Source organism: Amblyraja radiata, chromosome 23, assembly GCF_010909765.2.
Source record: "Amblyraja radiata isolate CabotCenter1 chromosome 23, sAmbRad1.1.pri, whole genome shotgun sequence".
Taxonomy (NCBI): Eukaryota; Metazoa; Chordata; class Chondrichthyes; order Rajiformes; family Rajidae; genus Amblyraja; species Amblyraja radiata.
The window spans coordinates 10637105-10662294 of NC_045978.1; the positions used below are offsets into that span (position 1 = coordinate 10637105).

General features: G+C 42.0%; 1 protein-coding gene across 5 annotated transcripts in view; it reads right to left on the minus strand.

The window, feature by feature from the left end:
* Positions 1 to 20215, minus strand: part of ripor3 (RIPOR family member 3) — a 146361-nt gene extending 126146 nt beyond the window's left edge. For 2 of the 5 annotated variants that reach the window (XM_033041535.1, XM_033041531.1), the window contains exon 1: positions 673 to 951. The gene's annotated coding sequence lies outside the window, so the exon portion shown is untranslated. Of the gene's footprint in view, positions 1 to 672; positions 955 to 19382; positions 19477 to 19891; positions 20049 to 20154 lie in introns of those variants that run through there. The other 3 variants (XM_033041533.1, XM_033041532.1, XR_004415443.1) reach the window with 3 other exon arrangements.
* Between the last annotated feature and the right edge of the window lie 4975 nt (positions 20216 to 25190).

Genomic DNA, 25190 nt, shown 5'->3' on the forward strand with positions numbered 1-25190 from the left:
ATTTTCCAGATGCAAGCTTTAAATGGAGTAATACAAGTTCGCACCAGAATGAAAACCTACATGCACCTTGAAAATATCATCAATATGTTGCGGTAACAAATGAAAATAATCCTAGAATGACAGAATCTTGTAACAAAAATATATCCAATCTACCCACTTTTCCAATAGTGGGCATTGAAAGAATTCACAAATTAGTCCAACTCCTATGCTCTATTCCTGTAGTCTTACACTTGCGTATTTCCTTATTAATCATTCATTCAATTCCCACTTGCAAGTTACCATTGAATCTACTTCCACCAACCTCTCAAGGATTGCTTTCCAATGTATTTTGATACCCTTTATTTTAAAAAGCATTGAAACGTTGCAGGGAACATTTTGAAGAACAATATGCTGTAGATAAAACATGCACCTAGGACTCAATGAAATGTGGAATACAAGATTGATTTAGGATTTGTGAAACAAACATTTGCTGCAATTCTGTCACAGCAGTATTTGAAACAAAGTCAGTTGAATGTTTGAGACCAGTTTCCTTTATAACAATTTTTGTATCATGTTGAGTATGTCGTACCAATTTACAGTGGTAGAAATGATAGTCATTCTAGAATAATTTACTTGTCACATACAGCTAATTTCTTTTCTTGATATTACTTATTAAAAAAATTTGCTGCTTACCTCTGTGTAATGTCCTGATGCCTTAATTCCTCCTGAGGTCACATGTGACTTAATGCACTGTAGGATATTTTTGCAATGATGTGGTGTTTACAAGAATTACATAAATGCACCGTATGCATGCTACTGATAACAATATATCTTAGGAGTGGTACTTGGAAACGTTATCAAAAAATAAATTCCAAGAAGCAATAAGGAACTCTCTGTTCTGCGGTGCTTCAACATACTGTCACCTAACAGGATGGAGTTTAAACTCTATATTTCCATCTATTTCCTGTGGTGCAGTACAGCTAGCTCGGGAACTGTTAAAGTAGTTCCTAAATTAACAGTATGCTGAGTCTGTATAGTGTTTCCAGTATGCCATCAGCTGCATGTCATAAATCAAACATCTGGTTTCATTTTTTAACCGGAACTTATGGTTTTCTCTTTTACCTGGGATGCTCAAGAGAATCGTAATAATTACTGAAAACATTATGCTTTATTAAACTTTAATTGACATTACTGCAATATATATGTAAGAAAAACATATCTATTGCTCTGAAGGTAACTGTTTAAATACGGAGTTAAGTATGTAGACACAATTTGCAACATCTGCAAAAGGAAACTTGGGGATAACCATTTGAGGCTCCCTTAACCTCAAATATCAGAACTACAGCACTGTATATATGTTGCTTTATTCTCTGCCAGTGCTTCCTTTGACAAATTATACTTTCCCAAGAAATTCACGTCGTGGCTATGGTTAGTTATTTCAAAATGCATATCTAGCTCCCCTAATGGAATACTGGGTAAAGGCAATAGCTAGTTTGATACTAAGTCCTCGGATCAGATTAAGTTGCCATTCTGTAGCCAGCTGTTAGTTCAGAGCATTAGGAACTATAAATGTTTCTTGCAAGTGTTGGATCAGAATAGAAAAAGAAATCTGGCAGGATTATCACCTCTAATGGTCACCTAACGATCCTCATTCCAAACTATAGATTCTGAAGGAATGGATATTATTTTAATGCACACTCACCGCATTAACATTAACATGCATTATTTATCTCCAACATCACAAAGGACTTCTTGGACCATAACTCACAGGAGCAGAATTAGGCCATTCGGTCCATCAAGTCTACTCCACCATTTGGCTGATCTATTTTTCCTCTCAACCCCATTGTCCAGCCTTGCCCATGTAACTTTTGCCCTTACTAATCAAGAACTTATCAATCTCCGTTATAAAAATACCCAATGTCTTGGCCTCCACAGCCATCTGTGGCAAAAGAATAAACTGGTTCATCACCATCTGGCTAAAGAAATTCTTCCTCATCTCTATTCTAAAGGTACGTCCTTTTATTCTGAAGCAGTGCCCTCTGGTTCAAGACACTCCCATTACTGGAGCATGCTTTCCATATACACTCTATCTAGGCCTTTCATTATCAAATAGGTTTTCACGAGAGCCCACTCACCCTTCTAAACTCCAGCGAGTCCAGGCCTTCAAATGCTCCTCATAATCATATCCAAGGTCATTCTCGTAAACCTCCTCTGGACCCTCTCCATTTTGCCACTTACCACTTTAGATGCACATCACTATGATTGTGTTGTCCAAAGACTTCATCGTTCTAGCTTGCCTGCTTCCAGGTTAATTTGGAGAGCAACAGCCTGCAAATTTTTGCCTTTGGTATACAATTGAATTTTTCTTGAATATCTAATTTTGATATTTTCCCCATCCCTATGCTTTTACTATTAGTAAATTAATGTTCAAACAAAGAAAAAGTAAAGTTATTTAAAACATCTTCTTTCGCAAGTAATCACAACAATGTCCTGAAAAATATGTTTTAATTTCTGGAAACTCCACAGGAAAATCAAGATAAGGAATAAAAACATTTTTCGAAATGTTTCAAGTTCAATGCCTAGCATCAAGTCCAATGTCAAATCAGGAGGAAGAGTCCAGCATTAGCTTAGAGCAGGAAAGAGAAAGGAATGGAATTGGTGGATCGGTGACGGCCATTTCCATTCGCCACTAACTCGTTCTTCTGGGTTTCTTTCCTCCATCCCTGTAATCAATCTGAACAAGTCACCGGTCAGAAAAAATGTCACCTATCCCTGTTCTCCAGGGATGCTGCCCGACTCGCTGATTTGCTTCAGCCTTTTGTGTATTTCCTTAGTAAGCCTGCAACTGCAGTTCTTTATTTCTCTATTCACACACTTGTGGATACAACTGTAATGCAGAATTTTCCACCGAGCATGCAAACTTTAGTGCAGCGCTTGTAGCAGCTATCCAACCTGCTGTCGCACAAGCAGATTGCTGTCATTATGGATAATAGATTGCAAAAGCACCACTTGGTAAAGTGGTAGTGTGTCCATTGGCCAAGTGGCTCTGTCAAGAACATTGCACTTTATTTGCCACTCCTGCCACACTATCTGTTTCTTTATATATCAGTTAACAAGCCTAGACTGCCTCCACCCATATCATAATGGTGTAATACACCGTGGCCCATTTGGGTCACATTGCTCAAGTTGTCCTCCTTGACCATTACTGTCACCCCCATTGAAATATGGTAGAATTGCACGAATGCAGCGCCGGAGACCTGGGTTCGATCCCGACTACGGGTGCTGTCTGTAAGGAGATTGTACGTTCTCCCAGTGACCTGTGTGGGTTTTCTCCGAGATCTTCGATTTCCTCCCACACTCCAAAGCCTTTCACCACATCTCCTTTTTCCACATATTGTCTTTCTCTGTATACCTTCTGCGTAACTACCAAATCATATATATTCCAAGTGAATTCTTATTATTATGTCATGAAGGCAAGCAACTAACTGTGTGGACTCCATAGACCTACATACCTACAAGCAACAACACATCGCCAAAGCACAACATTGTAACTATCAGAAGCGAATATTATATCCATAGGTGTAGGAAGGAACTGCAGGTGCTAGTTTAAACCAAAGATAGATATAAGAAGCAGTAGTTACTCCAGATTTTTTGTGTTAAATCTATAGGTGTTTGATAATTGAATTCAATGAGTTTAGTGAGATCTATGAGGCGTCTTCTTGATACTGGTCTGGGCCAGGTCTTTTGTTGAACAATGCAATACTGAAATCACTGTTCGTTCTTCTTATCTCAAACCCATAGCCCTTGTACAAATATGTGTCCAGTTTACTTCTAAAAGATACAATGTTTCTCTCACAGCTATTCCCAATAATTTTATTAACAAAAAACAATCTTTTTTACGTGAAACTTCCACTAATCTCTCTCAGAAATTCTGCTACTAACATGCACATTTGAAATAATTCACCATCATCATTTAATAAAGATTCCATTTGATGAGAGATAAATAGAAATTAATGACTGGCTTTTTGAAAGCCTCAATTAGCATTTACAAGTCTATTTAATTTTCTATGATCTCATCTAGAGATTTTGATTATCAGTTTTAGTTAAGAAGTTAAAAATGCCATCAAACTTGCCTTTATTCTCAACTACTTGATCTCCTACTTCATTCCCAAAACCTTTACTTTGTAATACCTCAGGAACGTAATTGTGCAACTTAAAGCTTGATATAAATTCCAAAAATGATCATTAGTTCTCTGTAGTGTCAAACAAAAATGCAAACCTGATAAAATTAAGGACATAAATTTATGAAATCAATTGAAACAAACTGACTGTAGACTTTGTGGAGGGTTTGGTTTTTACGAATTAGTCCCAACATATATATCATACAGTATGCCACAGATTTCCTAAAGACAACGTAGGTGTGTGGTTCCATCCAAACTTGGTATATTAGAAGCCTTTGCCTCAAAAATGCCTGGAACACAGACTAAACAGGAAGCTACTTGCAGGACTCAGATGTTTAAAAGTTTTATCCTTTAATTTGGTTATTTCCATCAAAGCCAAGAAAATTACCAACATAAAATGTTCAATGTTGTTCATAATCTTGAACAAAGCAAAGCTTTGTAACATTGGCAACTTGTACTAAATAAAGAAAACCACAGAAAGACATAAAACATTTCAGCATCAATGGATCCCAGTCTAACCAAGAATTCAGACTAACAAATTGACAGGTGATATAAAAATATGTTCAATTGGGCACAATTTTTATTTAATTTAGGAATATAAAATGTCACACTTTTTTTCAATTTTGAATATTTCAGGTCTATATGCATAATAATCCTCTTGCAATAAATTGAAGTCAGTCGATTGTTTTCATTTCACAAGAACTGTGGTTTATTCGAGATAATGGCAATACAAAAGCAATCTTGATTATAATTTTAACAGAATGAAGTTTGCATAATATACAAGGATATCAACACTCAATATTTCTATGCAGGAAATCTTACAGCAATGTCTGAAGCAAGCATGTATAGCATGGGAATTTGTCATTTATGACTGTTTCTCAAGGTGTACTACAGGTGCACAACCTTTTATCCGGAGTCCAGAAACCGAAAAGCTCCGAAAACCGGACATTCTTTCCAGGATGTCGTCTGCACACCAAAGCTCACGTTTGGCGCCAAACTTGACCCGAAACGACCCACGGTCAACCCAGGTCTGTACTACTGTAGCGGCTGCCTCCTCCCCGGAGACCGGGGAGACACTTAAACATCTGTAAATCATTGCTTAAATGTTAGTCAGTTAGTTTGGAGGGCTTTTATGTGAAGGGGGGGGGGGGGGGGGAGATGAAGGGGGAAACTTTAATTCTTAGTCCCCTACCTGGTCGGAGAGGCGGGGAGCGGGCAATGCCTTACCGGGTCGCCGTGCAGTAAGCTCCGGAGCGCTGTGGCCGCTGACTCCCAACATCGCGGAGCTGGGGCTGCGGGCGTCCGGCCGCGGGCGGCGCCGATTGTAGCTCCGACCCCGGCAACTCTACCCCTGGCTGCGCGGCGCTCCAAATCCAGGCGCGGCCCGCAGCCCCAGCTCCGCGATGTTGTGTGTCGGCGGCCACAGCGCTCCGGAGCTTACCGCACGGCGACCCGGTAAGGCATTGCCCGCTCCCCGCTGGTATCCCAGCACTGCGACGCCGCCGACTCCCAACATCGCGGAGCTGGGGCTGCGGGCGTCTGGCCACGGGCTGCCCTGGATTTGGAGCGCCGCGCAGCCAAGGGTAGAGTTGCCGGGGTCGGAGCTCCAACCGGCGCCGCCCGCGGCCGGACGCCCGCAGCCCCCAGCTCCGCGATGTTGGGAGTCGGCGGCCACAGCGCTCCGGCGCTTATTGCACGGCGACCCGGTAAGGCATTGCCCACTCCCCGCCTCTCCGACCAGGTAGGGGACTAAGAATTAAAGTTTCCCCCTTCACCCCCCCCCCCCCCCCCACATAAAATCCCTCCAAACTAAGTGACTAACATTTAAGCAATGATTTACAATGATTCCCCGGTCTCCGGTGAGGAGGCAGCCGCTCCAGACTTTTCAAGCCGCCAGCGCTACCTATCTAATCTATGCTAAAAATCTTTCATTCGGAAATCCGAAAAATTCCGAAATCCGAGAAGTGTCTGGTCCCAAGGCTTTCGGATAAAAGGTTGTGCACCTGTATAACACTATGTTCAAATACTCAGCAGCGGGCATGAACAAGTACGCTATGGTTATTAACACCTTCATATGGAAAAGTGTCAAAGAAGGCATTCCACCAAGACCATCCAAGTATTATCTAACCAGAATGGATGAACCAGGAGGTCTGGAATCTACTGAGGACCAGATCTTGGGCATTCAAATCTGGAGATGCAAGTTGTCGGACAAATAACGGGTAGCCTGGGTTCCAGGTTTACAATCAACATTATGAGGCTAGGGCTTTCAATTTTCCAAGTATAGATAGAACCACATACGTATGTGGTTTTAACAAACTCTGTGGAGTATTGAGTGGTATATTTGTTGGGACTAATTCAAGAAAACCTAACTCAAAGTTAGAGTATAGGAGGGAGATTAAAAATATGATTTAATGGTGCCAGGACAATAACCTTGCTCTCAATGTCAGTAAGAATAAGGCACTGATTGTTGACTTCAGAGGGGATAGCAATGATCCATGAACCTGTTTTCATAGACGGGACGATGGTGCAGAGAGTCAACAGTTTAAAGTTCCAGGGCATCATATCTCTGAAGATGTATCCTGGCCCAGCACATTCATACAATCACAAAGAAAGTTAATCAATGACTTGGCTTCCTTAGAAGATTAAAGAGATTCACTGTGTCAATGAATACTCTGGTGAATTTACACAGGTGTATGGTAGAGACTATATTGACTGGTCGCTGCACTTCATGGCCTAGTTCGACAATTCAAATGTCCAGGAACGATTATAGAGATTATAGAGATAATAGAGAGGGCAGACACTGCCCGATCCATCACACATACTAACCTCCCCACCATCAAAGAGATTGATAGGAGGTGCTGCCACAAAAAGGCAACCAATATTATAATATACACGCCACCCTGGTCATGCTCTCATTTTGTCCCTACCGCAATACAATACAATACAATACGTTTTATTCGTCACTTGCACATAAAGTGCAAGTGAAATGAATTTGCCAGCAGCGGTACAATGAAAAAGAACACACAAAAACACAATCAAAATTTAACACAGACATCCACCACAGCATTCATCACTGGTTTAAGGCACAAAATTTGTCCTCCTCCATTTTCCCCCGTGGTCGGGACCTCCACCCTCCGCAGCCGCCACTGTGGGCATCCAGATGAGTGAAAGTCCAGGTAGGTCCTGAATCGGTGCCTCCCCCACCGGAGACCGCGGCTTCTGGTTGGTGTAGGCCGCAGGCCGGCGGTCAAAGATTTAAAGTTCCCGCCTCGCTGCACCGCAGCCAGAAGCACCGCAGACTGCACGGCCGGCGATCGAAGCTGCCCTCCAGGGGTCCCCGGCGAGGGACCCAGCTCCTGATGGTAAGTCGCCACTGCGCCCGCAGTAGAAGTAGGCCGCGGGCCGGCGGTGGGAGCTTCTTCTTCTCCCGGGTCCCCAATGAGGGATCCCAGGCTGCGGACGCCGCGCCAGCTGGAGCTATGCAGACCGCAGCTTCAGGCTGCCTCGGGTCAGCGAAACGGAGCGCTCCCCTCCGGCGAGCCCGGTGAGGGCTCGCCCGCTCCACGCCGAGAGTCTGCGCTGCGCCCGCGGCTGAGCCCCAGGTGCGTCTCCGGGAAAGGCCGCACCGATCCTTGCTGTTAGGCCACGGGGAGGCGACATGGAAAAAGTCGTCTCTCCGTGGAGGCAGCGACTGAAGAGGTTTCCCCCTTACCCCCCCACACAAGACACACATAGAAACATTAAAAACATACATTAAAACATACTAAAAAAAACAAAAAAAGTAAAAAAACGGACACGATGCTGGCATTGGGAAGAAGGTACAGAAGCTTGAAAACTATGACCACCAGGTTCAAGAATAATTCTTCCCAGCACTATCAGGCCCTTGAACACTCCACTATGAGCTTCTATGGACTATCTTTGCATACACCAAAGACTTTGGGATCCTTCTTGCACTAGTATTACAGTTGTTAATTTATCGATGCTTCAATAAATTGATGCTGAAATAAATTCAGAATTTTATTGTTCCACTGTTGGTACATATAACAAATAAACACTCTTGACTCTTGAACATAACTACAGACATTGCCAAAGCAATCAATGCAGTATTATAAAATTGACAAGAACAAATTATTTAAGCCAATGGTTCCAAACAGATTGTGGACATGTATCCACTTAAAGATATCCAAATCCACTTAAAGATATCCATGCATGTACTGTCAAATGCAGAGTTCCCAACCATAATAAGAGTTTTGGAACACAACATATGTCAATTTGTTTCAGGGAGCTTGCAGATATTCCCCAGCATATGCACTCTTTAATCAGTTTACTGATTCAATGGGGGTTATATGGCTGTAAAGCAAAGGGGAAGATAAGTGAATTAATTTTTATTTATTTAAATTTAAATGATTAAAAATATAAAATGTGTTTAATGCATGTTTAACATTTTACACTCAAGAATAATGTAACTAATTTAAATTAGATTTTTAATATTATTTATGACAAATTCCGTTTTTTTTAAAAATATCTTTGTATTTCAGGTATATTTAATAATTATATAAATTACATCACAGCTTTGATAGAGAATGAAACTGGGTTCAAAGCTTTGTCAGTTACAAATCATTTAGAAGGCTCCATCTGAACACCATTGGAGGTAATATGGCTGGAGTCAGGTCTTTGAATTAATAAAATGGGTCCCATGCATATGGGCCTGTTTAGTCCAAGCAACAGGAGGCTGAAAGCATTAATTCCTGCAGGCAATAGGTCTGGGTCAATACCATTTAGTCCTGAGCATTAATGGCGTACCAAGCTATAAATATTCCTCAGCAATTTCCATAGCACTCAAAATTTAATTTTTTTATCTGGATTTTTATTCCCATCGAAGAATTAACAACAAAGTGAATGGATTTAAAAATAATAAAAGGTAAATGTTTAATTTTTGTTTTTTTGGTTGGGAGCATATAACTGAGGTTACTTTAAGGTTGGCACCCTTTAGGGATTGTTTACCATTTGGCTGCTCTATGAGCTTTACATCTTCTGATGTGCCAAAATAGCCATCGATCTGCCTTTGTTTGTTCATGTGTGGCTCCCAGTTTGTCGTGGAGGTCAGTGAAGCTCCTCCACGGACTCAACAGATGTTAAATCCATTAGCATGACTGGGACTAATAAACATCTGTGCATGCCTTTGTTAGTCACAAATGTTCCAACGTACTCAAGACAAAAAATTCAAACACAAAATAAAGCATTTTGCTTTTAAAAAAACTGAAGAGTAGATGCATCCATTAAAATACTTAATATCGCTGAAACTGACTTAAATAAATAAACATATGATTTTCTTACTCTTCTCCTGGCAGCTCATGTCTTCCTTTCATCAGGTGACTGGGCACGGACTCAGCGGTCAGATTCTCCATCTTGAGAGGTGGAGGGTCAACAGAAGGTCACAATACCCCAGCGGATTCCATGGGAAGTCCATTGGAGCAGCACAGAGGCAGCCAGAACCTGCCAAGGCTGTTGGAAAATGCCACTACTGGCCGAAATCAAGAGTAAAGCCAAGTGAAGAGTGTTTACGATACAATAGGATACAATTCGATAGAACTTTATTGATCCCTGGAGGGAAATTAATTTGCCAACAGTCATAAAAAAACACAAAATACATGAAACATGAAAATAAAGTGACGAGTGGTAAGAATTTGAGGATGTGCAAAGATTGATGAGGTGGGGATGGGGGGGGGGGGGGGGGGGGGGTGGGGGGTGGTCAGTCTCAGTCTCAGTCTACCCCACGACAGAATGGGGAGGAGTTGTAAAGTTTGATAGCTGCAGGGAAGAAGAATCTCTTGTGGCATTCTGTCCTGCTTCTTGGTGGAACCAGTCTGTTGCTGAAGGTACTCCTCAGGTTGACCAGTGTGTCATGGAGGGGTTGAGCTGTATTGTCCAGGATGCTCCACAGTTTGAGGAGCATCCTCCCCTCCAAAACAAACTCCCAAGAATCCAACTTCATCCCCAGGACGGAGCCAGCCTTCCTGATGAGTTTGTTGATTCTATTGACGTCCGCAGCCTTCGCCCTGCTGCCCCAGCACACGGCAGCGAAGAAGATGGCACTGACTACCACCGATTGGTAGAACATGTGCAGCATCTCATTGCAGGTGTTGAAGGAGCAGAGCCTTCTCAAAAAGTACAGGCGGCTCTGTCCCTTCTTGTACAGGGCCTCAGCGTTCCTGGACAAGTCCAGTTTACTGCCCAGGTGCACTCCCAAGTACTTGTACTCCCTGGTAAACTGCACATCCACACCATTGATGGAGACAGGGGACAGTGGTGTTCCTCTCCTCCTTAAGTCCACCACCAACTCCTTACTCTTGTCGGTGTTGAGATGCAGGTGATTCAGCCCATACCACTCCACAAAGTTGTTGACTGCACCTCTGTATTCAGCTTCCCTCCCCTCACTGATGCAGCCCATAATTGCAGAGTCATCTGAAAACTTCTGCAGGTGGCAGGAGGTGGAGTTATATCTGAAGTCCAAGTTGGAGATGGTAACAGAAAGGGAGAGAGGACCATCCTCTGTGGGGCCCCTGTGTTGCTCACCACCATGCCTGAGACACAGTTCTGTAGCCTGACATATTGTTTAAATGTCAAATGCACCGGGAACAGAACAAATGAATTCTTATTTGCTGCAGCTGTACATTAACACAACAGCACAACAAATGAATATAAATAATCTATAAGGCAATAAATTATCAGTAGTATTAGGTAACCAGACCATAATAGTGCTAACCAAAGCCCATAGTTCCACCTAAACAAAATCCATAGTAGAGCATTGCTGAATTGGCATTGTAGTTAGGATGGTGCAGTGTGGCTTAAGACCTTGATGGTTGATAGGAATAAGCTGTTCTTGAACCTGGAGATCACGGTTCTCAGGCTCCTGATGGTCGCAGTAAGATGAATGTGCAGCCAGTGGGGAGGGTCTTTGATATTAGCTGCCTTTTTGAGGCAGAATTTCCTGTAGATCCCTCCGATGGTGGGGAGGTCAATAACTGTAATAGACCAAGCAATGTCCACGATTTTCTGCAACTTCCTTTATTCTTGGGCGTTCAAGTTACTTAACCAGACTGTGATACAACCAGTTAGTTTGCACTCCACTGTACTCTGTAGAAGTTCGATAGAGTATTCGGCGACATGTCAAATGCATGTAAACTAGGGCTTCTGCAAAGATACCCGAGATGTCTTCAATTGGCCATATGCTCTGCCTTATATTTATTTAAAAGTTCCAAAGGCAATCTATGGAAAGCCCTTAAATAAACTATGCACATTTAATTTTAGCTCCTTGTGTGTCAGGAGTCTAGTATTTGTAAAGAATTTCATCAAATGCAAAGAGCCCACTGGATTATACTGCCTGGCAATCTCAGCCTGGTATTTTGGGTTCATTTTGAGTGGACCTTGAAAGAAAGATCTTTGAATCCAGCCAGCTCATCAACATTGGGTGCTCTACTGAATCTCCAAATATTTTGTTGATTTAAACCAAAGTTTTTACAATAAATACATTTCTATCATTTATCCATAAACATTCTGTTTTACATTGCCCAAGTCAGTAAGGAGAAAAAAAATGCTTGACACTATTGGTACTTAGTCACCATGCATGTACTGTAAGGCAGCCCCTTGCATGTACCTAACCAGGTGCTGGCAAAACTTACTTCTGAAAAGAGCAATCCAGACTGAGGAGTACCTGGCTTATCGAGTTGGTGAGCTTGATTGTAAGTTGTGAGGGAAAAGAAGCAAGCACTCCACAAAAGGGTTTCTCATGTTTCTCAAAAGATGGATATATGTGGACACAATAGACAATAGGTGCAGGAATAGGCCATTCGTGCCCTTCGAGCCAGCACCGTCATTCAATGTGGTCATGGCTGATCATCCACAATCAGTACCCCGTTCCTGCCTTCTGCCCATATCCCCTGACTCTGCTATCTTTAAGAGCCTTATCTAGCTCTCTCTTGAAAGTATCCAGCAATGATGGCTTGAATGACTGCAGGTTTGGGATGTGTGCATTTACCAATGCAGGAATCTTGGCAATAGCTGATTCTGATTGTGTATCAACAATACTTCCAAATCCTGTGGCTCAAATTTACCCAATGGGCTGTGGTAGATCCAATTTCAGGTCAGAAATGTATTTTGTATTGTGTAGATCTCTCCTGAACATGGGTAAATGTGACTCGTTTAGATGGACATCTTGGTTGGGATGAACAAGTTGGGTCAAAGGGCCTGTTTCTATGTTGTATATATCAATGTTTATATAACTACACGTCCTCCTCAGGTAACGGCAGGTTTTCATTCCTGTAAATTGTTTGTAACCCGAATAGTCTGCAAGTCTGAAATGTGGTTGTAAACCATGTTTCTAGATGTTAGAAATTGCTTGCAGCCCTGCAGTAGTTAGCAAGTCTATTCCACTGGACTCCCAAAAGCACACTAATAAATACAGGCTGTACATCAGTCTGGCATTTGTAAACTGGAGACGACCTGCACACACAATGTGAAAGGTGATTTAATAACTTCCAATTGCAGGATAATGTGTACCGCTGTTTTATTTGTCTGCTCTCAACTCCCTCTGCTGGATAACTGCTGATAAGTCAGCACTATGGTAACCCCAGGCAACAAACACAGTGAATTACATACTACAGTGCATTCAGAAAGTATTCAGACCCCTTCACTTTCTCCACATTTTGTTACATTACTGCCTTATTCTAAAATGGATTAAATTCATTTTTTTATCATCAATCTATGCACAATACCACATAATAGAAAAGCAAAAACAGGTAAAACAAGGTAATTAAAAATAAATAACTGAGATATCGCATTTACTTAAGTATTAAGTTACTGGCCACCCGGCTCAGTTTGGCCGGGTGGCCAGCTCTATGAAGAGTCCTGGCGGTTTCAAAGTTCTTCCATTTAAGAATGATTGAGGCCACTGTGCTCTTTGGGATCTGCAATGCTGCAGACATTGTTTAAGACCCTTCCCCAGATCTGTGTCTCGACACAATCCTGTCTCAGAGGTCTACGGATTCCTTCGTCTTCATGGCTTGGTTTTTGCTCTGACATCCACTGTCAACTGCGGGACTTTATATAGACAGGTGTGTGCCTTTCCAAATCAGGTCCAATCAATTTAATTTACCACTGGTGGACTTCAATCAAGTTGTAGAAACATCACAAGGATAATCAATGGAAACAGGATATACCGAAGCTCAATTTTGAGTGTCACAGCAAAGGGTCTGAATACTTATGTAAGTGTGATATTTCAGTTATTTCTTTTTAATCACTTTGCAAACATTTCTAAACACCTGTTTTCCCTTTTTTATTATGAGGTATTGTGTGTAGATTGGTGATTAAAAAAAAGAATTTAATCCATCATTTTTATTGCCCTATCTATCAGTTCATTGGATTTTACATAATTTGTGATGATATTTTTAACAAAATGTGGAGAAAGTGAAGGGGTCTGAATACTTTCTGAATGCACTGTATATACCGTACTGCTTCTTTAACAGGAATACACATGTTATAAACACTCATCACTGCTCTCTAACCACTCCTTTCTGAGGTCCCCACCTGCTTCAAGAAGACCATTTTAATTCCAGTGCCAAAATAAAGTAAACTAAGGTGCATTAATGACTATTGGCCAGTGGCTCTGACCATCATGAAATGCTTCAGGAGACTGGTGATGGTGATTGAGGAGATTTGGCACGTTTTCAAAGATTCTCACAAGCTTCTACAGATAATCATTACAGCTGGGTTGCATCACAGCTTGCTTTGGGAACAGCTCTGCCCAAGACCCCAAGAAATTGCAAGAGTTGTTGATGTGGCTCAGTCCATCACACAGACCAGACTAAGTGGATCATATGCAAGTCTTCAAATAACTGGCCTGCTGGATCTCATGGTTACTAATCATTGTCACTCCTCTTCCCATTCTGACCTGTCTGTCCTGGGCTTCCTCCATTGCCAGTGAGGCTGCATGCAAACTGGAGGAACAGTGCCTATTAGTTTGCTTGAATAAAATCCAAAATGTTTAGCAATGGGTTTTGTCAAAGCATTTCAAGCCCGTCATTATTTCAGTAAGTTCTGTATATGTTAGGTCCACCAACTTGAGGTCCAATACAGCATGGAATATATTTGATTTTTGTAATTTGCAATGTCATTTGCTACTAATCACCAATCGAAATGTTTCAAAAAGGAATCAAAGTCTTAATTGGAGCTCTCAAATTGTGCTACATGTCCAATTGTTTATTAGGTTTTTATCCCCAACTATGGAGGTTTAATTCGCTTAACAACTTGCTGATTATTCAAGCATTCAAAAATATTATATGGGATATTTGCAGTAGCGACAGCAAGTCAATTTTATCTCATGGGCTTTATAATAATCCATGTTTGAATAGTAAAGGAAGGAGGAAGACATGTTGCATGCTACATGCAGCCAGGAGAGATAGATTAGAAATGATTGAATGGCGTAGACTTGATGGGCTGAATGGGCTAATTCTATTCCTATCACATGAATTTATGAACGTGAAATTATTAAAAATCTGCAAAATTATATCAACCCTGCACCATCATAGATCACAGTGAGAACCCATAATTAAAGGTCTGGAGAGATGTTTAATGATGATACTATTGGTCTAAAAAAATCTGTCACAGCATTGCAGCTTAAGTGGTTTGTGGACAATGAGTTAAACTGGTATGTTAACGAATTGATAAGCATATTCTATCCAAGCTACTGAACAAGCTATATAATTATATATACTCAACAAACTCAAGTGCAGTTTCCTACCATTTCAAGCATGGTGCAAGGCCACCAAATTCGTGCAGTTTCATACCATTTCAAGCAGGGTTCAAGGCCACCAAATTCAACTGCAGTTTCATACCATTTCAAGCAGGGTGCAAGACCACCAAAGACAGTCGTGACCTCTCCCTCCCCTATCTTGCAGAGTCTGAGCCATGCCCACACTTCCGGGTTTTATAGTCCCTCCCCATCCCACCAGAAAGGGCTTGGCCTTCACGGCATGATTGACAGGAGAGACAATCTCAACATTTTTAAACACTAATAACTCTGTTATTTTTTATCGATGGGAAAAATCCTTATCACCTGATGAGCGGAGGGGGACTCTGAGTAAAGATAGCCAAAAATCACAGCCATACATGGTACAGGTGCACAACCTTTTATCCGAAGATCCAAATAACGAAAACCTCCGAATAGCGGCCATTTTTTCGGTCCTTGAAGAAAGGTCCTTGAAAACGTTCACCGAGGGCGGCCCGCAGAGGTAACAGCGGAACCTCCGGTCGGTCTTCGAAGAAAGGGGAACTAAATCCCCATTCATAAAAGAGAAGATGAGGGTATATTGCGCGGGAGGGTTAATAATTGACAATATGCTGCTGCCTGCCCGCTGAATTAAAAAGTTCCCACGGTAGACTCACGATATACAGTGTTTCGTGAGTCTTGCGTGGGAACTTTTTAACTCAGCGGGCAGGCAGCAGCAGATTGTCGCTCGCTTCAGTATCACCCCACCTACACCCCTCTGCTTCCCGGCCATGTGTGTGACCCCTTCCCTCCCCTCTCCAGCTCCCCGCCCATTGCACCGGCGCGGGGGCTTTGCACTGTCTTCACGTCGGCGATTGCAGCAGGACCGTGTCAGGACCAATTGGACACCGACCACCAGGCCCACCGCAAGCACGGAGATCCCAGAGACCCACAGCCAACAGCAGCCCAGCCCAGCCCCACTCCAACTACAGAGGAACCTGGGTTGCGGATGACGGGGCGCAGCTCGGGGCGTCGTAGGGGCCCATCGGGGAGCGGCCACTCAAAGCCACGCCGGGAGATGTAGGGCCCTGCCCCGGTCTTGATGTTGGAGCCCCCGGCGGGCGCTAGCAAGTCCGCGGCAATTTACAGCCGCTCCGGGCGTTGTAAGGCCCCCCTCCAGGTCACTCTCAACCTCTATGATGTTTGCTCTCAACCCCGTAATTCGGGCGGGAGAAGTCGCCGCTGCCGGTGCCCTGCAAAGCAGTCTCCCACCGGAGACCCGCGAGCTCCCGGTGTCACCATCCACCGGAGTCGGGTCGCAGCAGCGCGCCACCGCAGCTCTCCACGCTCCGAAGCTGGCTAGCTCCACGGAGGTAGCTCCGTAGGTCCACAGCTCCCACCGCCGCCCACCGACCCCCAGGCCCACTGCAAGCACGGAGATCCCAGAGACCCACAGCCAGCAGCAACTCCAGCCCAGCCCCGCTCCAACTCCAGAGGAACACGTAGGGGCAGAAGCTGATGGTGTGCAAGGTACGTCTTGTTCTTGGGGTGGCGGATGAGGGGGCGCAGCTCGGGCTGTGGGCGAACTGCCACTTGTCGCTGTAGCGGCCAAAGATCATAGAGGAGCTCCTCTATGATCTTTGGTAGCGGCCCATCGGGGAGCGGATTCCTCTGGAGTTGGAGGGGGAGGGGGGTATTGTGCTGTTTGATCGCCCCCTGCTATCCCAGGGACAGGGAGACACAGCGGCTTTTTAGACTGGTGGGCAATCACTTCCAAAGTTCTGCCCACACAGTAAGTACACTTCTCCTACACTGTATTTCATACAAACATTTATTCTGCAAGAAAAAACGACATTGAAGACTCAAACTCGCGATCGAGTAACTGCCAGGATCAAGGCGCAAACTCGCGACCTTGCGGATATGAGCCGAGCACTCTACCACTGAGCCAGCCATTAAAATCTACGCTAAAAAATTTCCATTCCGAAGACCGACAAATTCTGAATTACGAAAAGTGTCTGGTCCCAAGGCTTTCGGATAAAAGGTTGTGCACCTGTAGTGTTTTTTCTAAAATCAATATACAGCGTAAACAGGAAGTGGTCAAGATTAAATGTTTAATTAGATAGAAGCAATACCACTTTTCAGTAAGGCAAAGGCAGCACCACTTTTCAATAAGGCAAAGGCAGCACCACTTTTCAATAAGGCAAAGGCAGCACCACTTTTCAATGGCAAAGGCAGTACCATTTTTCAATAAGGCAAAGGCAACACCATTTTTCAATAAGGCAAAGGCAGCACCACTTTTCAATAAGGCAATGGCAACACCACTTTTGCATTTTCAAACCAAACCACTTTTGCATTTTCAAATCAAACCACTTTTGCATTTTCAAACCAAACCACTTTTGCATTTTCAAACCAAACCACTTTTGCATTTTCAAACCAAACCACTTTTGCATTTTCAAACTTCATTTTCAAACTACATTAAGGGCACTCACAGGTCAGTAAAACCACTCGCAGTTTAGTAGACATGTTTTCAGTGTCATTCTCAGCTCAGACTGAGAGTTGTGACCTCTCGCTCCCCCATCTTGCAGAGACTGAAGCAGTCCACACGTCCTGGTTTTATAGTCCCTCCCCCTCCCACCAGAAGGGGCGTGGCCTTCATGCATTGATTGACAGGAGAGAGAATCTCAACATTTTTTAAGCATTAATAAGTCTTTTATTTTTCATCGATGGGAAAAATCCTCTTGTCCTGCGCAGCGGAGGGGGACTGAGTAAAATGGCCATAAGTGTTACAGCCGTAAGTGCTAGCGTTTTTTCTAAAATCAATATGCAGTGTAAACAGGAAGTGGTCACGATTTAATTATATAGATAATTATCATTTTATAATTTTAGTCAGGGTAGGCAGTGCCTACCTTGCTTACCCTGATGGCATGTGCCTGCTGTCACCATTCCAATACAAAACATTTTGAAAATAGTTCAACATTTGACAAGGTTCCGCATTGTAGGCTGCTCTGGAAAGTTAGATCGCATGAGACAAAAGGAGAGTTAACTGAATGGATAGAAAATTGGCTTCATGGAAGGAAGCAGAGGGTGATGGTGGAAGGTTACTTCTCTAATGTAACCTTCCACCATCACCCTGTGACACAAGTAGTGTAGCTCAAGTTTTGATGCTGGGTCTGTTACTCTTTGTCATCTGTATCAATGATTTGAATGAGTACACGGCAAGAATAGTAAGTTTGCAGATGATACAAAAATGGGTTGTTTTGCAGATAGTTAAGATGGTTGTGAAAAATTGCAGCAGGATCTTGATCGATTGGCCAGGTGGGCTGAGGAATGGTTGATGGAATTTAATAAGAGAAATGAGAGATGTTGCATTTTGGGAAGTCCAACATAGGCAGGACCTACACAGTGAATGGTAGGAGTGTTGTAGAGCAGAGGGATCTAGGTGTGCAGGTGCATGATTCCTTGACGGTGGAGTCGCAGGTAGATAGGGTGGTCAAAAAGGCATTTGGCACATTGGCCTTCATCAGTCAGAGTATTGAGTATAGAAGTTGGGAGGTCATGTTTCAGTTGTATCAGATGTTGGTGAGGTCACATTTAGAGTAATGTATTCAGCTCTGGGCACCATGTTATAGGAAAGATGTTGTCAAGCTGGAAAGGGTACAGAGAAGATTTACAAGGATGTTGCCAGGGCTAGAGGATCTGAACTATAGGGAAATGTTGAGTAGGCTGGGACTATATTCCTTGGTGTACAGGAGGATATGGGATGATCTTATTGAGGTGTATTAAATCATGAAAGGAATAGATCTGGCAGATGCAAAGAATCTCTTGTTCAGAGTAGGTGAATTGAGGACCAGAGGACATCGATTTAAGGTGAAGGGGAAAATTTAATGGGAATCTGAGGGGTAAATTTTTCCACACAAAAGGTGGTGGGTGTATGAAACAAGCTGCCAGAGGACGTAATTGAGGCAGGGACTATCCCAACATTTAAGAAATGGTTAGACAGGTACATGGATAGGACAGGTTTGGAGGGATATGGACCAAATACGGGCAGGTGGGACTAGTGTAGCTGGGACATGTTGACCGGTGTGGACAGGTTTCCACACTGTATCACTTTATGACTCTAAAAGTGCACTTATTCAGAAAAGAACGATGTTTCAGGTGTAGAAAGAAAAGCCCTAAAACTGCTGTATTTCAGGTATAGCAAGCTAATGTAGTTGTGGTCAGTATCCAGACCAAAGGGAAACAACTGCTGTAGAAAATCATTGTGGAAAGCAAAGATATTAGAGAATATATAGCCAACTTAGTCCTAGTGCATGATACCAGTATTTAGCAAAATGTTAGTTCAACATAATAAATTAATCTATTTCTGCTACACTTTCAAATTGTTGTATAACAAAAATCCCCTTGTTATCACAGTTCTTTCACCAATCAACTTAAGTTTGTGTCCCCTGATTACTTACTCTTTTGCCATTGGAAACGGTTTCGTCAAAGTATCATTTATATTGCGAACTTGATAGTTGATAACAATCCATCCAGTGAAGATCAAATTTTATGCTAATGCATGAAAGTAAAAATTGTGTTTTAAATTAGTTAATGCTAGAAGAACAAAATTGTAACGCGACCAGCAAAACAGCCAGCAGTAATATGAGAAATGTTTTAATTTGCACAGGAAGCTACTATGATTTCAATTATCAGATATATAAATGAAACTAATGTTTAACAGATAAATAAAATAATCACTAAACCTTTCTTTTTTTGTTGTTCAGATTACATCGACAACAATATTCTACTGATTCCCAATGTGGAGTATGTAGAAACAGAAAATCTGCATTAAAATAGTTTTTTTTTCGTTGCAGCCTTCGCACTTTGTTATGCTTGGAGCAAAGTAATTCACTGCAGGCCTCAAGAAGCAGTCACACGTAGCAAGTATTGATTGAAATATATTAAAGTAGAAAATAAATAACCATACCTTTAGATGTATCCTGCATCATTTATGATAAGCAAATGAAAGTGTAGAACAATAATCAAGTTACATTAACTCCGAGACCCTTACAAACAGTTCTTTCTAAGTATTCTTTGGAGAAACCTTAAAGCCATGCTTCGAGGTCTTGAAGTTTACACAGTGGTTGTTCAGCATTACATCATCAGAATAGTTTGTTTACATAACCATAGCTTTTTTTAAAGTTAAAACATTTTTTCCCCTTGACCTAAATTTTCAGTAAAATGTCTTACCGTTCTTTAGTGCAGAAGATATTAAATCTGTACACTGCAATTTAATAATGCATTTGTCGTTTTGCTGGCTTGCAGATATGAACAAAACAATACCAGCTTTCTTTGGAAATTTTACCAAATGTTTGTCACATGTTTAGCACAGAAAGCCTGGAGACTGGAGAAATAAAGATACTGTTGTCATAACCAACAGCGATTCAAAATTAAGTTTTACTCTTTGAATATGAGCATTGTTTTCCTTGCATGTAAACATACAAAAGGCCTGCTCTAGTATTCTTTATTACGACATAACTGATATGTTTCCAGGCCAATTGAACACCCAAACATAATCTCCAAGTTAGAATTTAACTGTCCAGAATTTGTTCTATTTCCCTGATCTTATCTCTTTTGTTAAAATCTGTTAATTCAATCAGAATGTTTAAATCATGAATAACCCAAATTGTTTCAAGTAATAATGTGATGCTAGTCTACTATCTGAAGACTTCTGGATTTAATTATTGACATGGTACGACATGGTCAGCACAAGGACTTCATTGATCTTTATCAAGTCTAGTCTAAAGACGAAGTTCAGCAATATTAAAAACAGCAATTCCTTTCTAATTCTCATGTAGCTTCCTCTAGCTATATCTTATTCTAAAAACTTAATAGCATTATCTTCACATTCAAATACGTGACAAAGAAGAATTTCATGTTAATCATTGCTTTTCAACTGATGGTAGGAGTTGAATGGTTCATTATAACTTGATTTGTTTAATCAGTCCCTCAGCCCTGACTTTGATGCCCTTCTTCCGCTCGTCAGCCCCTCCTTATAGTATGCCACTTAATGCTTTTACAGATTTAAACTCATTTGGTTGACAGCTGATTTAGATATATCATTCCCATATGAGAAGGACAAGAGGAAATGCTTTGTCATCCTACCCTAATCCAAAAATGGGTCAAAACTTAAAATTTACTTCAGAGAATAAAAATAACCCTAACTTCTTTTCTCCATTCCCAATTACCCTCTTAGATCTTTCCGCAATGCACAATCTGTATCATCTCCAACAAATATAATTCCCCTTGCTCGCTCGTGTGTCAGACAACGTTCTGCCATCGCTTTGCCACAGCAAGTGCCACATTAGTGCTTCTGCGGAGATCGTCCGCAGTGCATGCCTCTCCGCTGCAAGTCAGTAGGTGGGCCATTGTCTGTACCTCTCCACAGTTGCACTTGTCACAATTCGAGAGGCCCCACTTCTTCAGGTTGAGTCCCACACCAGTGCGGAGGCGTTTTGGGCTTTCCAGGTAGTATAAGGCAGGTGCTGTCCAGGTGCCATCTGTTGTTTGGTTTTGGTGCCTGGTATGGTTGGCTCTTGTTCCATGAAGCTGTTCCGATTTTTCAGGCGTTTCTTGGCATGTTGGTGATTGTGCAAGGGGTGGCGGGGGTCTGTGTCCGCATTGAAGCGTTCTACTGCAGCTGCCCGATCACGTCTTCGAGATGGTTCATCGATGACAGCCAGCTCGTACAGATGTTCAACCTTTGTCGGCTTCAGGCATCCTGTGGTTTTCATGCAGGCAGTGTTCAATGCAGAGTCCACTTTGTGCGCATGTTTAGAGCAGCTCCAGACAGGGCCTGCAAATTCTGCCACTGAGAAACAGAGCACCAGGGCTGCAGTGTGGATTGTTGTTAGGTCACTTCCAAATGAGCTGTTTGCCAATTTTTTTATGACATTGTGCCGGGTGGTGACCTTTGCCTTGGTTTTCTCAACATGTTGGCGATATGATAACGTGCGATTGAGGACCACACCTAGGTACTTTGGGGCTTTGCAGTGTTCCAACAGGACATAATTGCATCGCACCTGCAGTTGACGTTTTGCATCCCGGTTTTGGAGGTGGAAAGCTGCGCTTTGCGTTTTAGTTGGGTTTGGGCGCAGAGATCTGTTGGTAGTATGTTGTCATATTCTGTAGAGCAGCCTCTAGTACAGTCTCAATCTGGCTGAAGTCTGAGGATTGCTTTGTCATGCATAATATTGGAATTGGTGGAGAGGTGGAATATTGCGTTGGGGGACCAGCCCTCCCATGTGATGCTGGGACCCAATGGGTCCCACTTAGTCTAGTATTGTAATATTGTGCTGTTTAGTTAGGCTGCAATAATAGTGGTACGGTGCTCTACATTAAAATAAATGCATTATAAATGCTGTCAGAGCTATTTAGCAGCATTCCCCAGTGCAGGTGGTCAAATTCAAATCAAATATTGATTGATCTGCATGGTGAATTTTCCACTATTATAATTGTGAACTGCATACATTTAATCAATTGTATCATGCATTTTGGTAGTCCTGATATTTGGAAGGATCCCAAGCACTTTTCCTGTCCTTTCTTGCCCTTAAAGAAACTAAGATCATGTAAGCGTAGCATCTCCTCTGATTAATGTATCTTTAGAATGTGGTTGATGTTGCAGATATCCTCACCCCAGCCTAGAATATTAAGGTAAAAAGTGTTCAAAGCTCTAGTTTTAAAGAAAATGGCAATGGTGTGTGCTAGAAATCACAATGAAAAACACAACATAATGTCTTGGTCTCCGTGAATGTACTACCGCCTATGCGTTAATTATTTGCATCGTGACCAATAGGTGGTGATAGAAGGCCTCCTCTCATAATGTAGCCTTGTTTCAATTGCAATTATCAGATTCACATCACCATCTTCCCTTTAACCTCCAGAACTTATGCAGGATGACTCTTGGAGAGAAACTGAATGTGACAAAGGGAAAAAAAATTGTGGAGTTCAAGGCAATCCTGTGAATATACTACATTCAGGAGATATAGCAAGCCAGAATTGCAAATGAAATAATTACGGTTGTTTCTTTAAATAATTGTGCAGGTATAAAGCGATTAATAATAATGATCTATGGACATTTGGTTTGAAAAATATAGTGGATAATATATATTTCCACCTCATAATTTTATTTGTTGCAGGAGCTTTTTTTTATGCTCAGCACCAACATAGATCAGCCATGATTGAATGGCGGGGTAGATTTCATGGGCCGAATCGCCTAATTCTGCTCCTAGTGCTTATGAACATCCAGCAGTGCTATCATGTCATATACTTAGTGTACAGAGTTGGTTGGTTGGTTACAAGGGACATAACAGATGCAGGAATCTTGAGCAAAACACAAAACACAACAAACTGCTAAGGTGCTGCCTGACACACCAAGGTCCTTCAGAAGTTTGTTTTTTGGTTTGCTGCAGATTACTTACCCTTTGTAATGTTCCAGCAAAGCATACTTCACAGCAAAAGGTCCTCTACCAGTGTTAATATATATACGGAAATGTATTCCTGAAGGAAGAGGCTGTAATATCTATTGATTTCAGTATGAGGTGCAGATAGAAAGTTGGAAATGCTGTGTTACATTTACAAAATGTATACAAATGTCTTGAATGAAGGTACCAAAGGTATGTTTGCTAATTTTCTTATGACATACAAAGAGAGTAGGAAACTAAACTGTGAAAATAAAATAAGGAGGCTACAAAGTGCGTTGTGAATGATCTGACAAATAGAATGCAATCTGGGAAAATGTGAAATTGTTCATTTTCACAATATATATAAAAATGCATATTATCTAAATGGTAAGTAATTGCGGAAAGAAAACATCTAAACAGTAAAAGATTGCAGAGCTCTGAGATGCACTGGGATTTGCATGTGCTGATGCATGGTTTACAAAAGTTTAGAAGACTAGTAAGGTATTAGGACAATTAAAAGAATGGTACTGCTCATTGTTAGGGAAATATAATAAGAAAGTAAAGAAGTAATGATTTATTTATTTATACAGGGCATTGATTAGACATATCTGGATTATTGTGTTATAATTAATGTCTTCTTATTCTAGCAAGGAGTTCAAGACATTGGAAGCAGTTCAGAGAACATTTACTCCACAATAACTGGAGCTGGTGAGTTGGCTTATGCGAAAAGACTGATCACCTAAAGTTTATAAGAGTAAGAGGTGAAGATTGAAACATATGAGTTCCTGAAGGGCCTTAACAGAGAAAATATGGAGAGTATGAATGAAAGGGTAAGGGTTATTGTTAAAAAAATAAAAAGGTCACCTATTTAAAATAGAGATGATGTAAGTATTTTGTTTCTGGAGGTTTGTAAGTCTTTGAAGGATAGTGGACGCAAGTTATTTGATCATTTCTAAAGCTAAGTAGATAGGTTCATGATATGAAAGGGAATACGGGATTGAAATTAGAATCAGATTAGCAATGATTTTATTAAATGGCAGAGCAGACTCTGGCATCAAATGGTCATCTGCTGCTCCTAATTTGTATGTTTGTGTATATGTTTTGTATGTATTTTCTCTGAAGCAGCCAATAATATTACCTCATACAATTACAATGGCTGCTAATGATACAATTTTTAAAAGATGTAAACACAAAAGGACAGGTTGTGATTATACACAGATCTTTATGTGGAAGGACAGTTCATGTAATTAATATAAAAAGCAGAGACTATTATAATCCTATAGAAAGCCATTGTTCAGTCAGAGCTGCATTACTGCATCCAACATGGGTTACAGAAGATACACAAAATTGCTGGGGAAACTCAGCGGGTGCAGCAGCATCTATGGAGCGAAGGAAATAGGCGACGTTTCGGGCCGAAACCCTTCTTCAGACTGATGGGGGGTGGGGAAAGAAAGAAGGAAAAAGGGAGGAGGAGGAGGAGCCCGAGGGCAGGCGGATGGGAGGGTGGGAGGAGACAGCTAGAGGGTTAAGGAAGGGGAGGAGACAGCACGGGCTAGCCAAATTGGGAGAATTCAATGTTAATGCCATAAGGACGCAAGGACCCCACACGGAATATGAGGTGCTGTTCCTCCAATTTCCGCTGTTGCTCACTCTGGCAATGGAGGAGACCCAGGACAGAGAGGTCGGATTGGGAATGGGAGGGGGAGTTGAAGTGCTGAGCCACCGGGAGGTCAGGTAGGTTATTTGGTACACAAAATTGCTGGGGAAACTCAGCAGGGGTACACAAAATTGCTGGGGAAACTCAGCGGGGGTACACAAAATTGC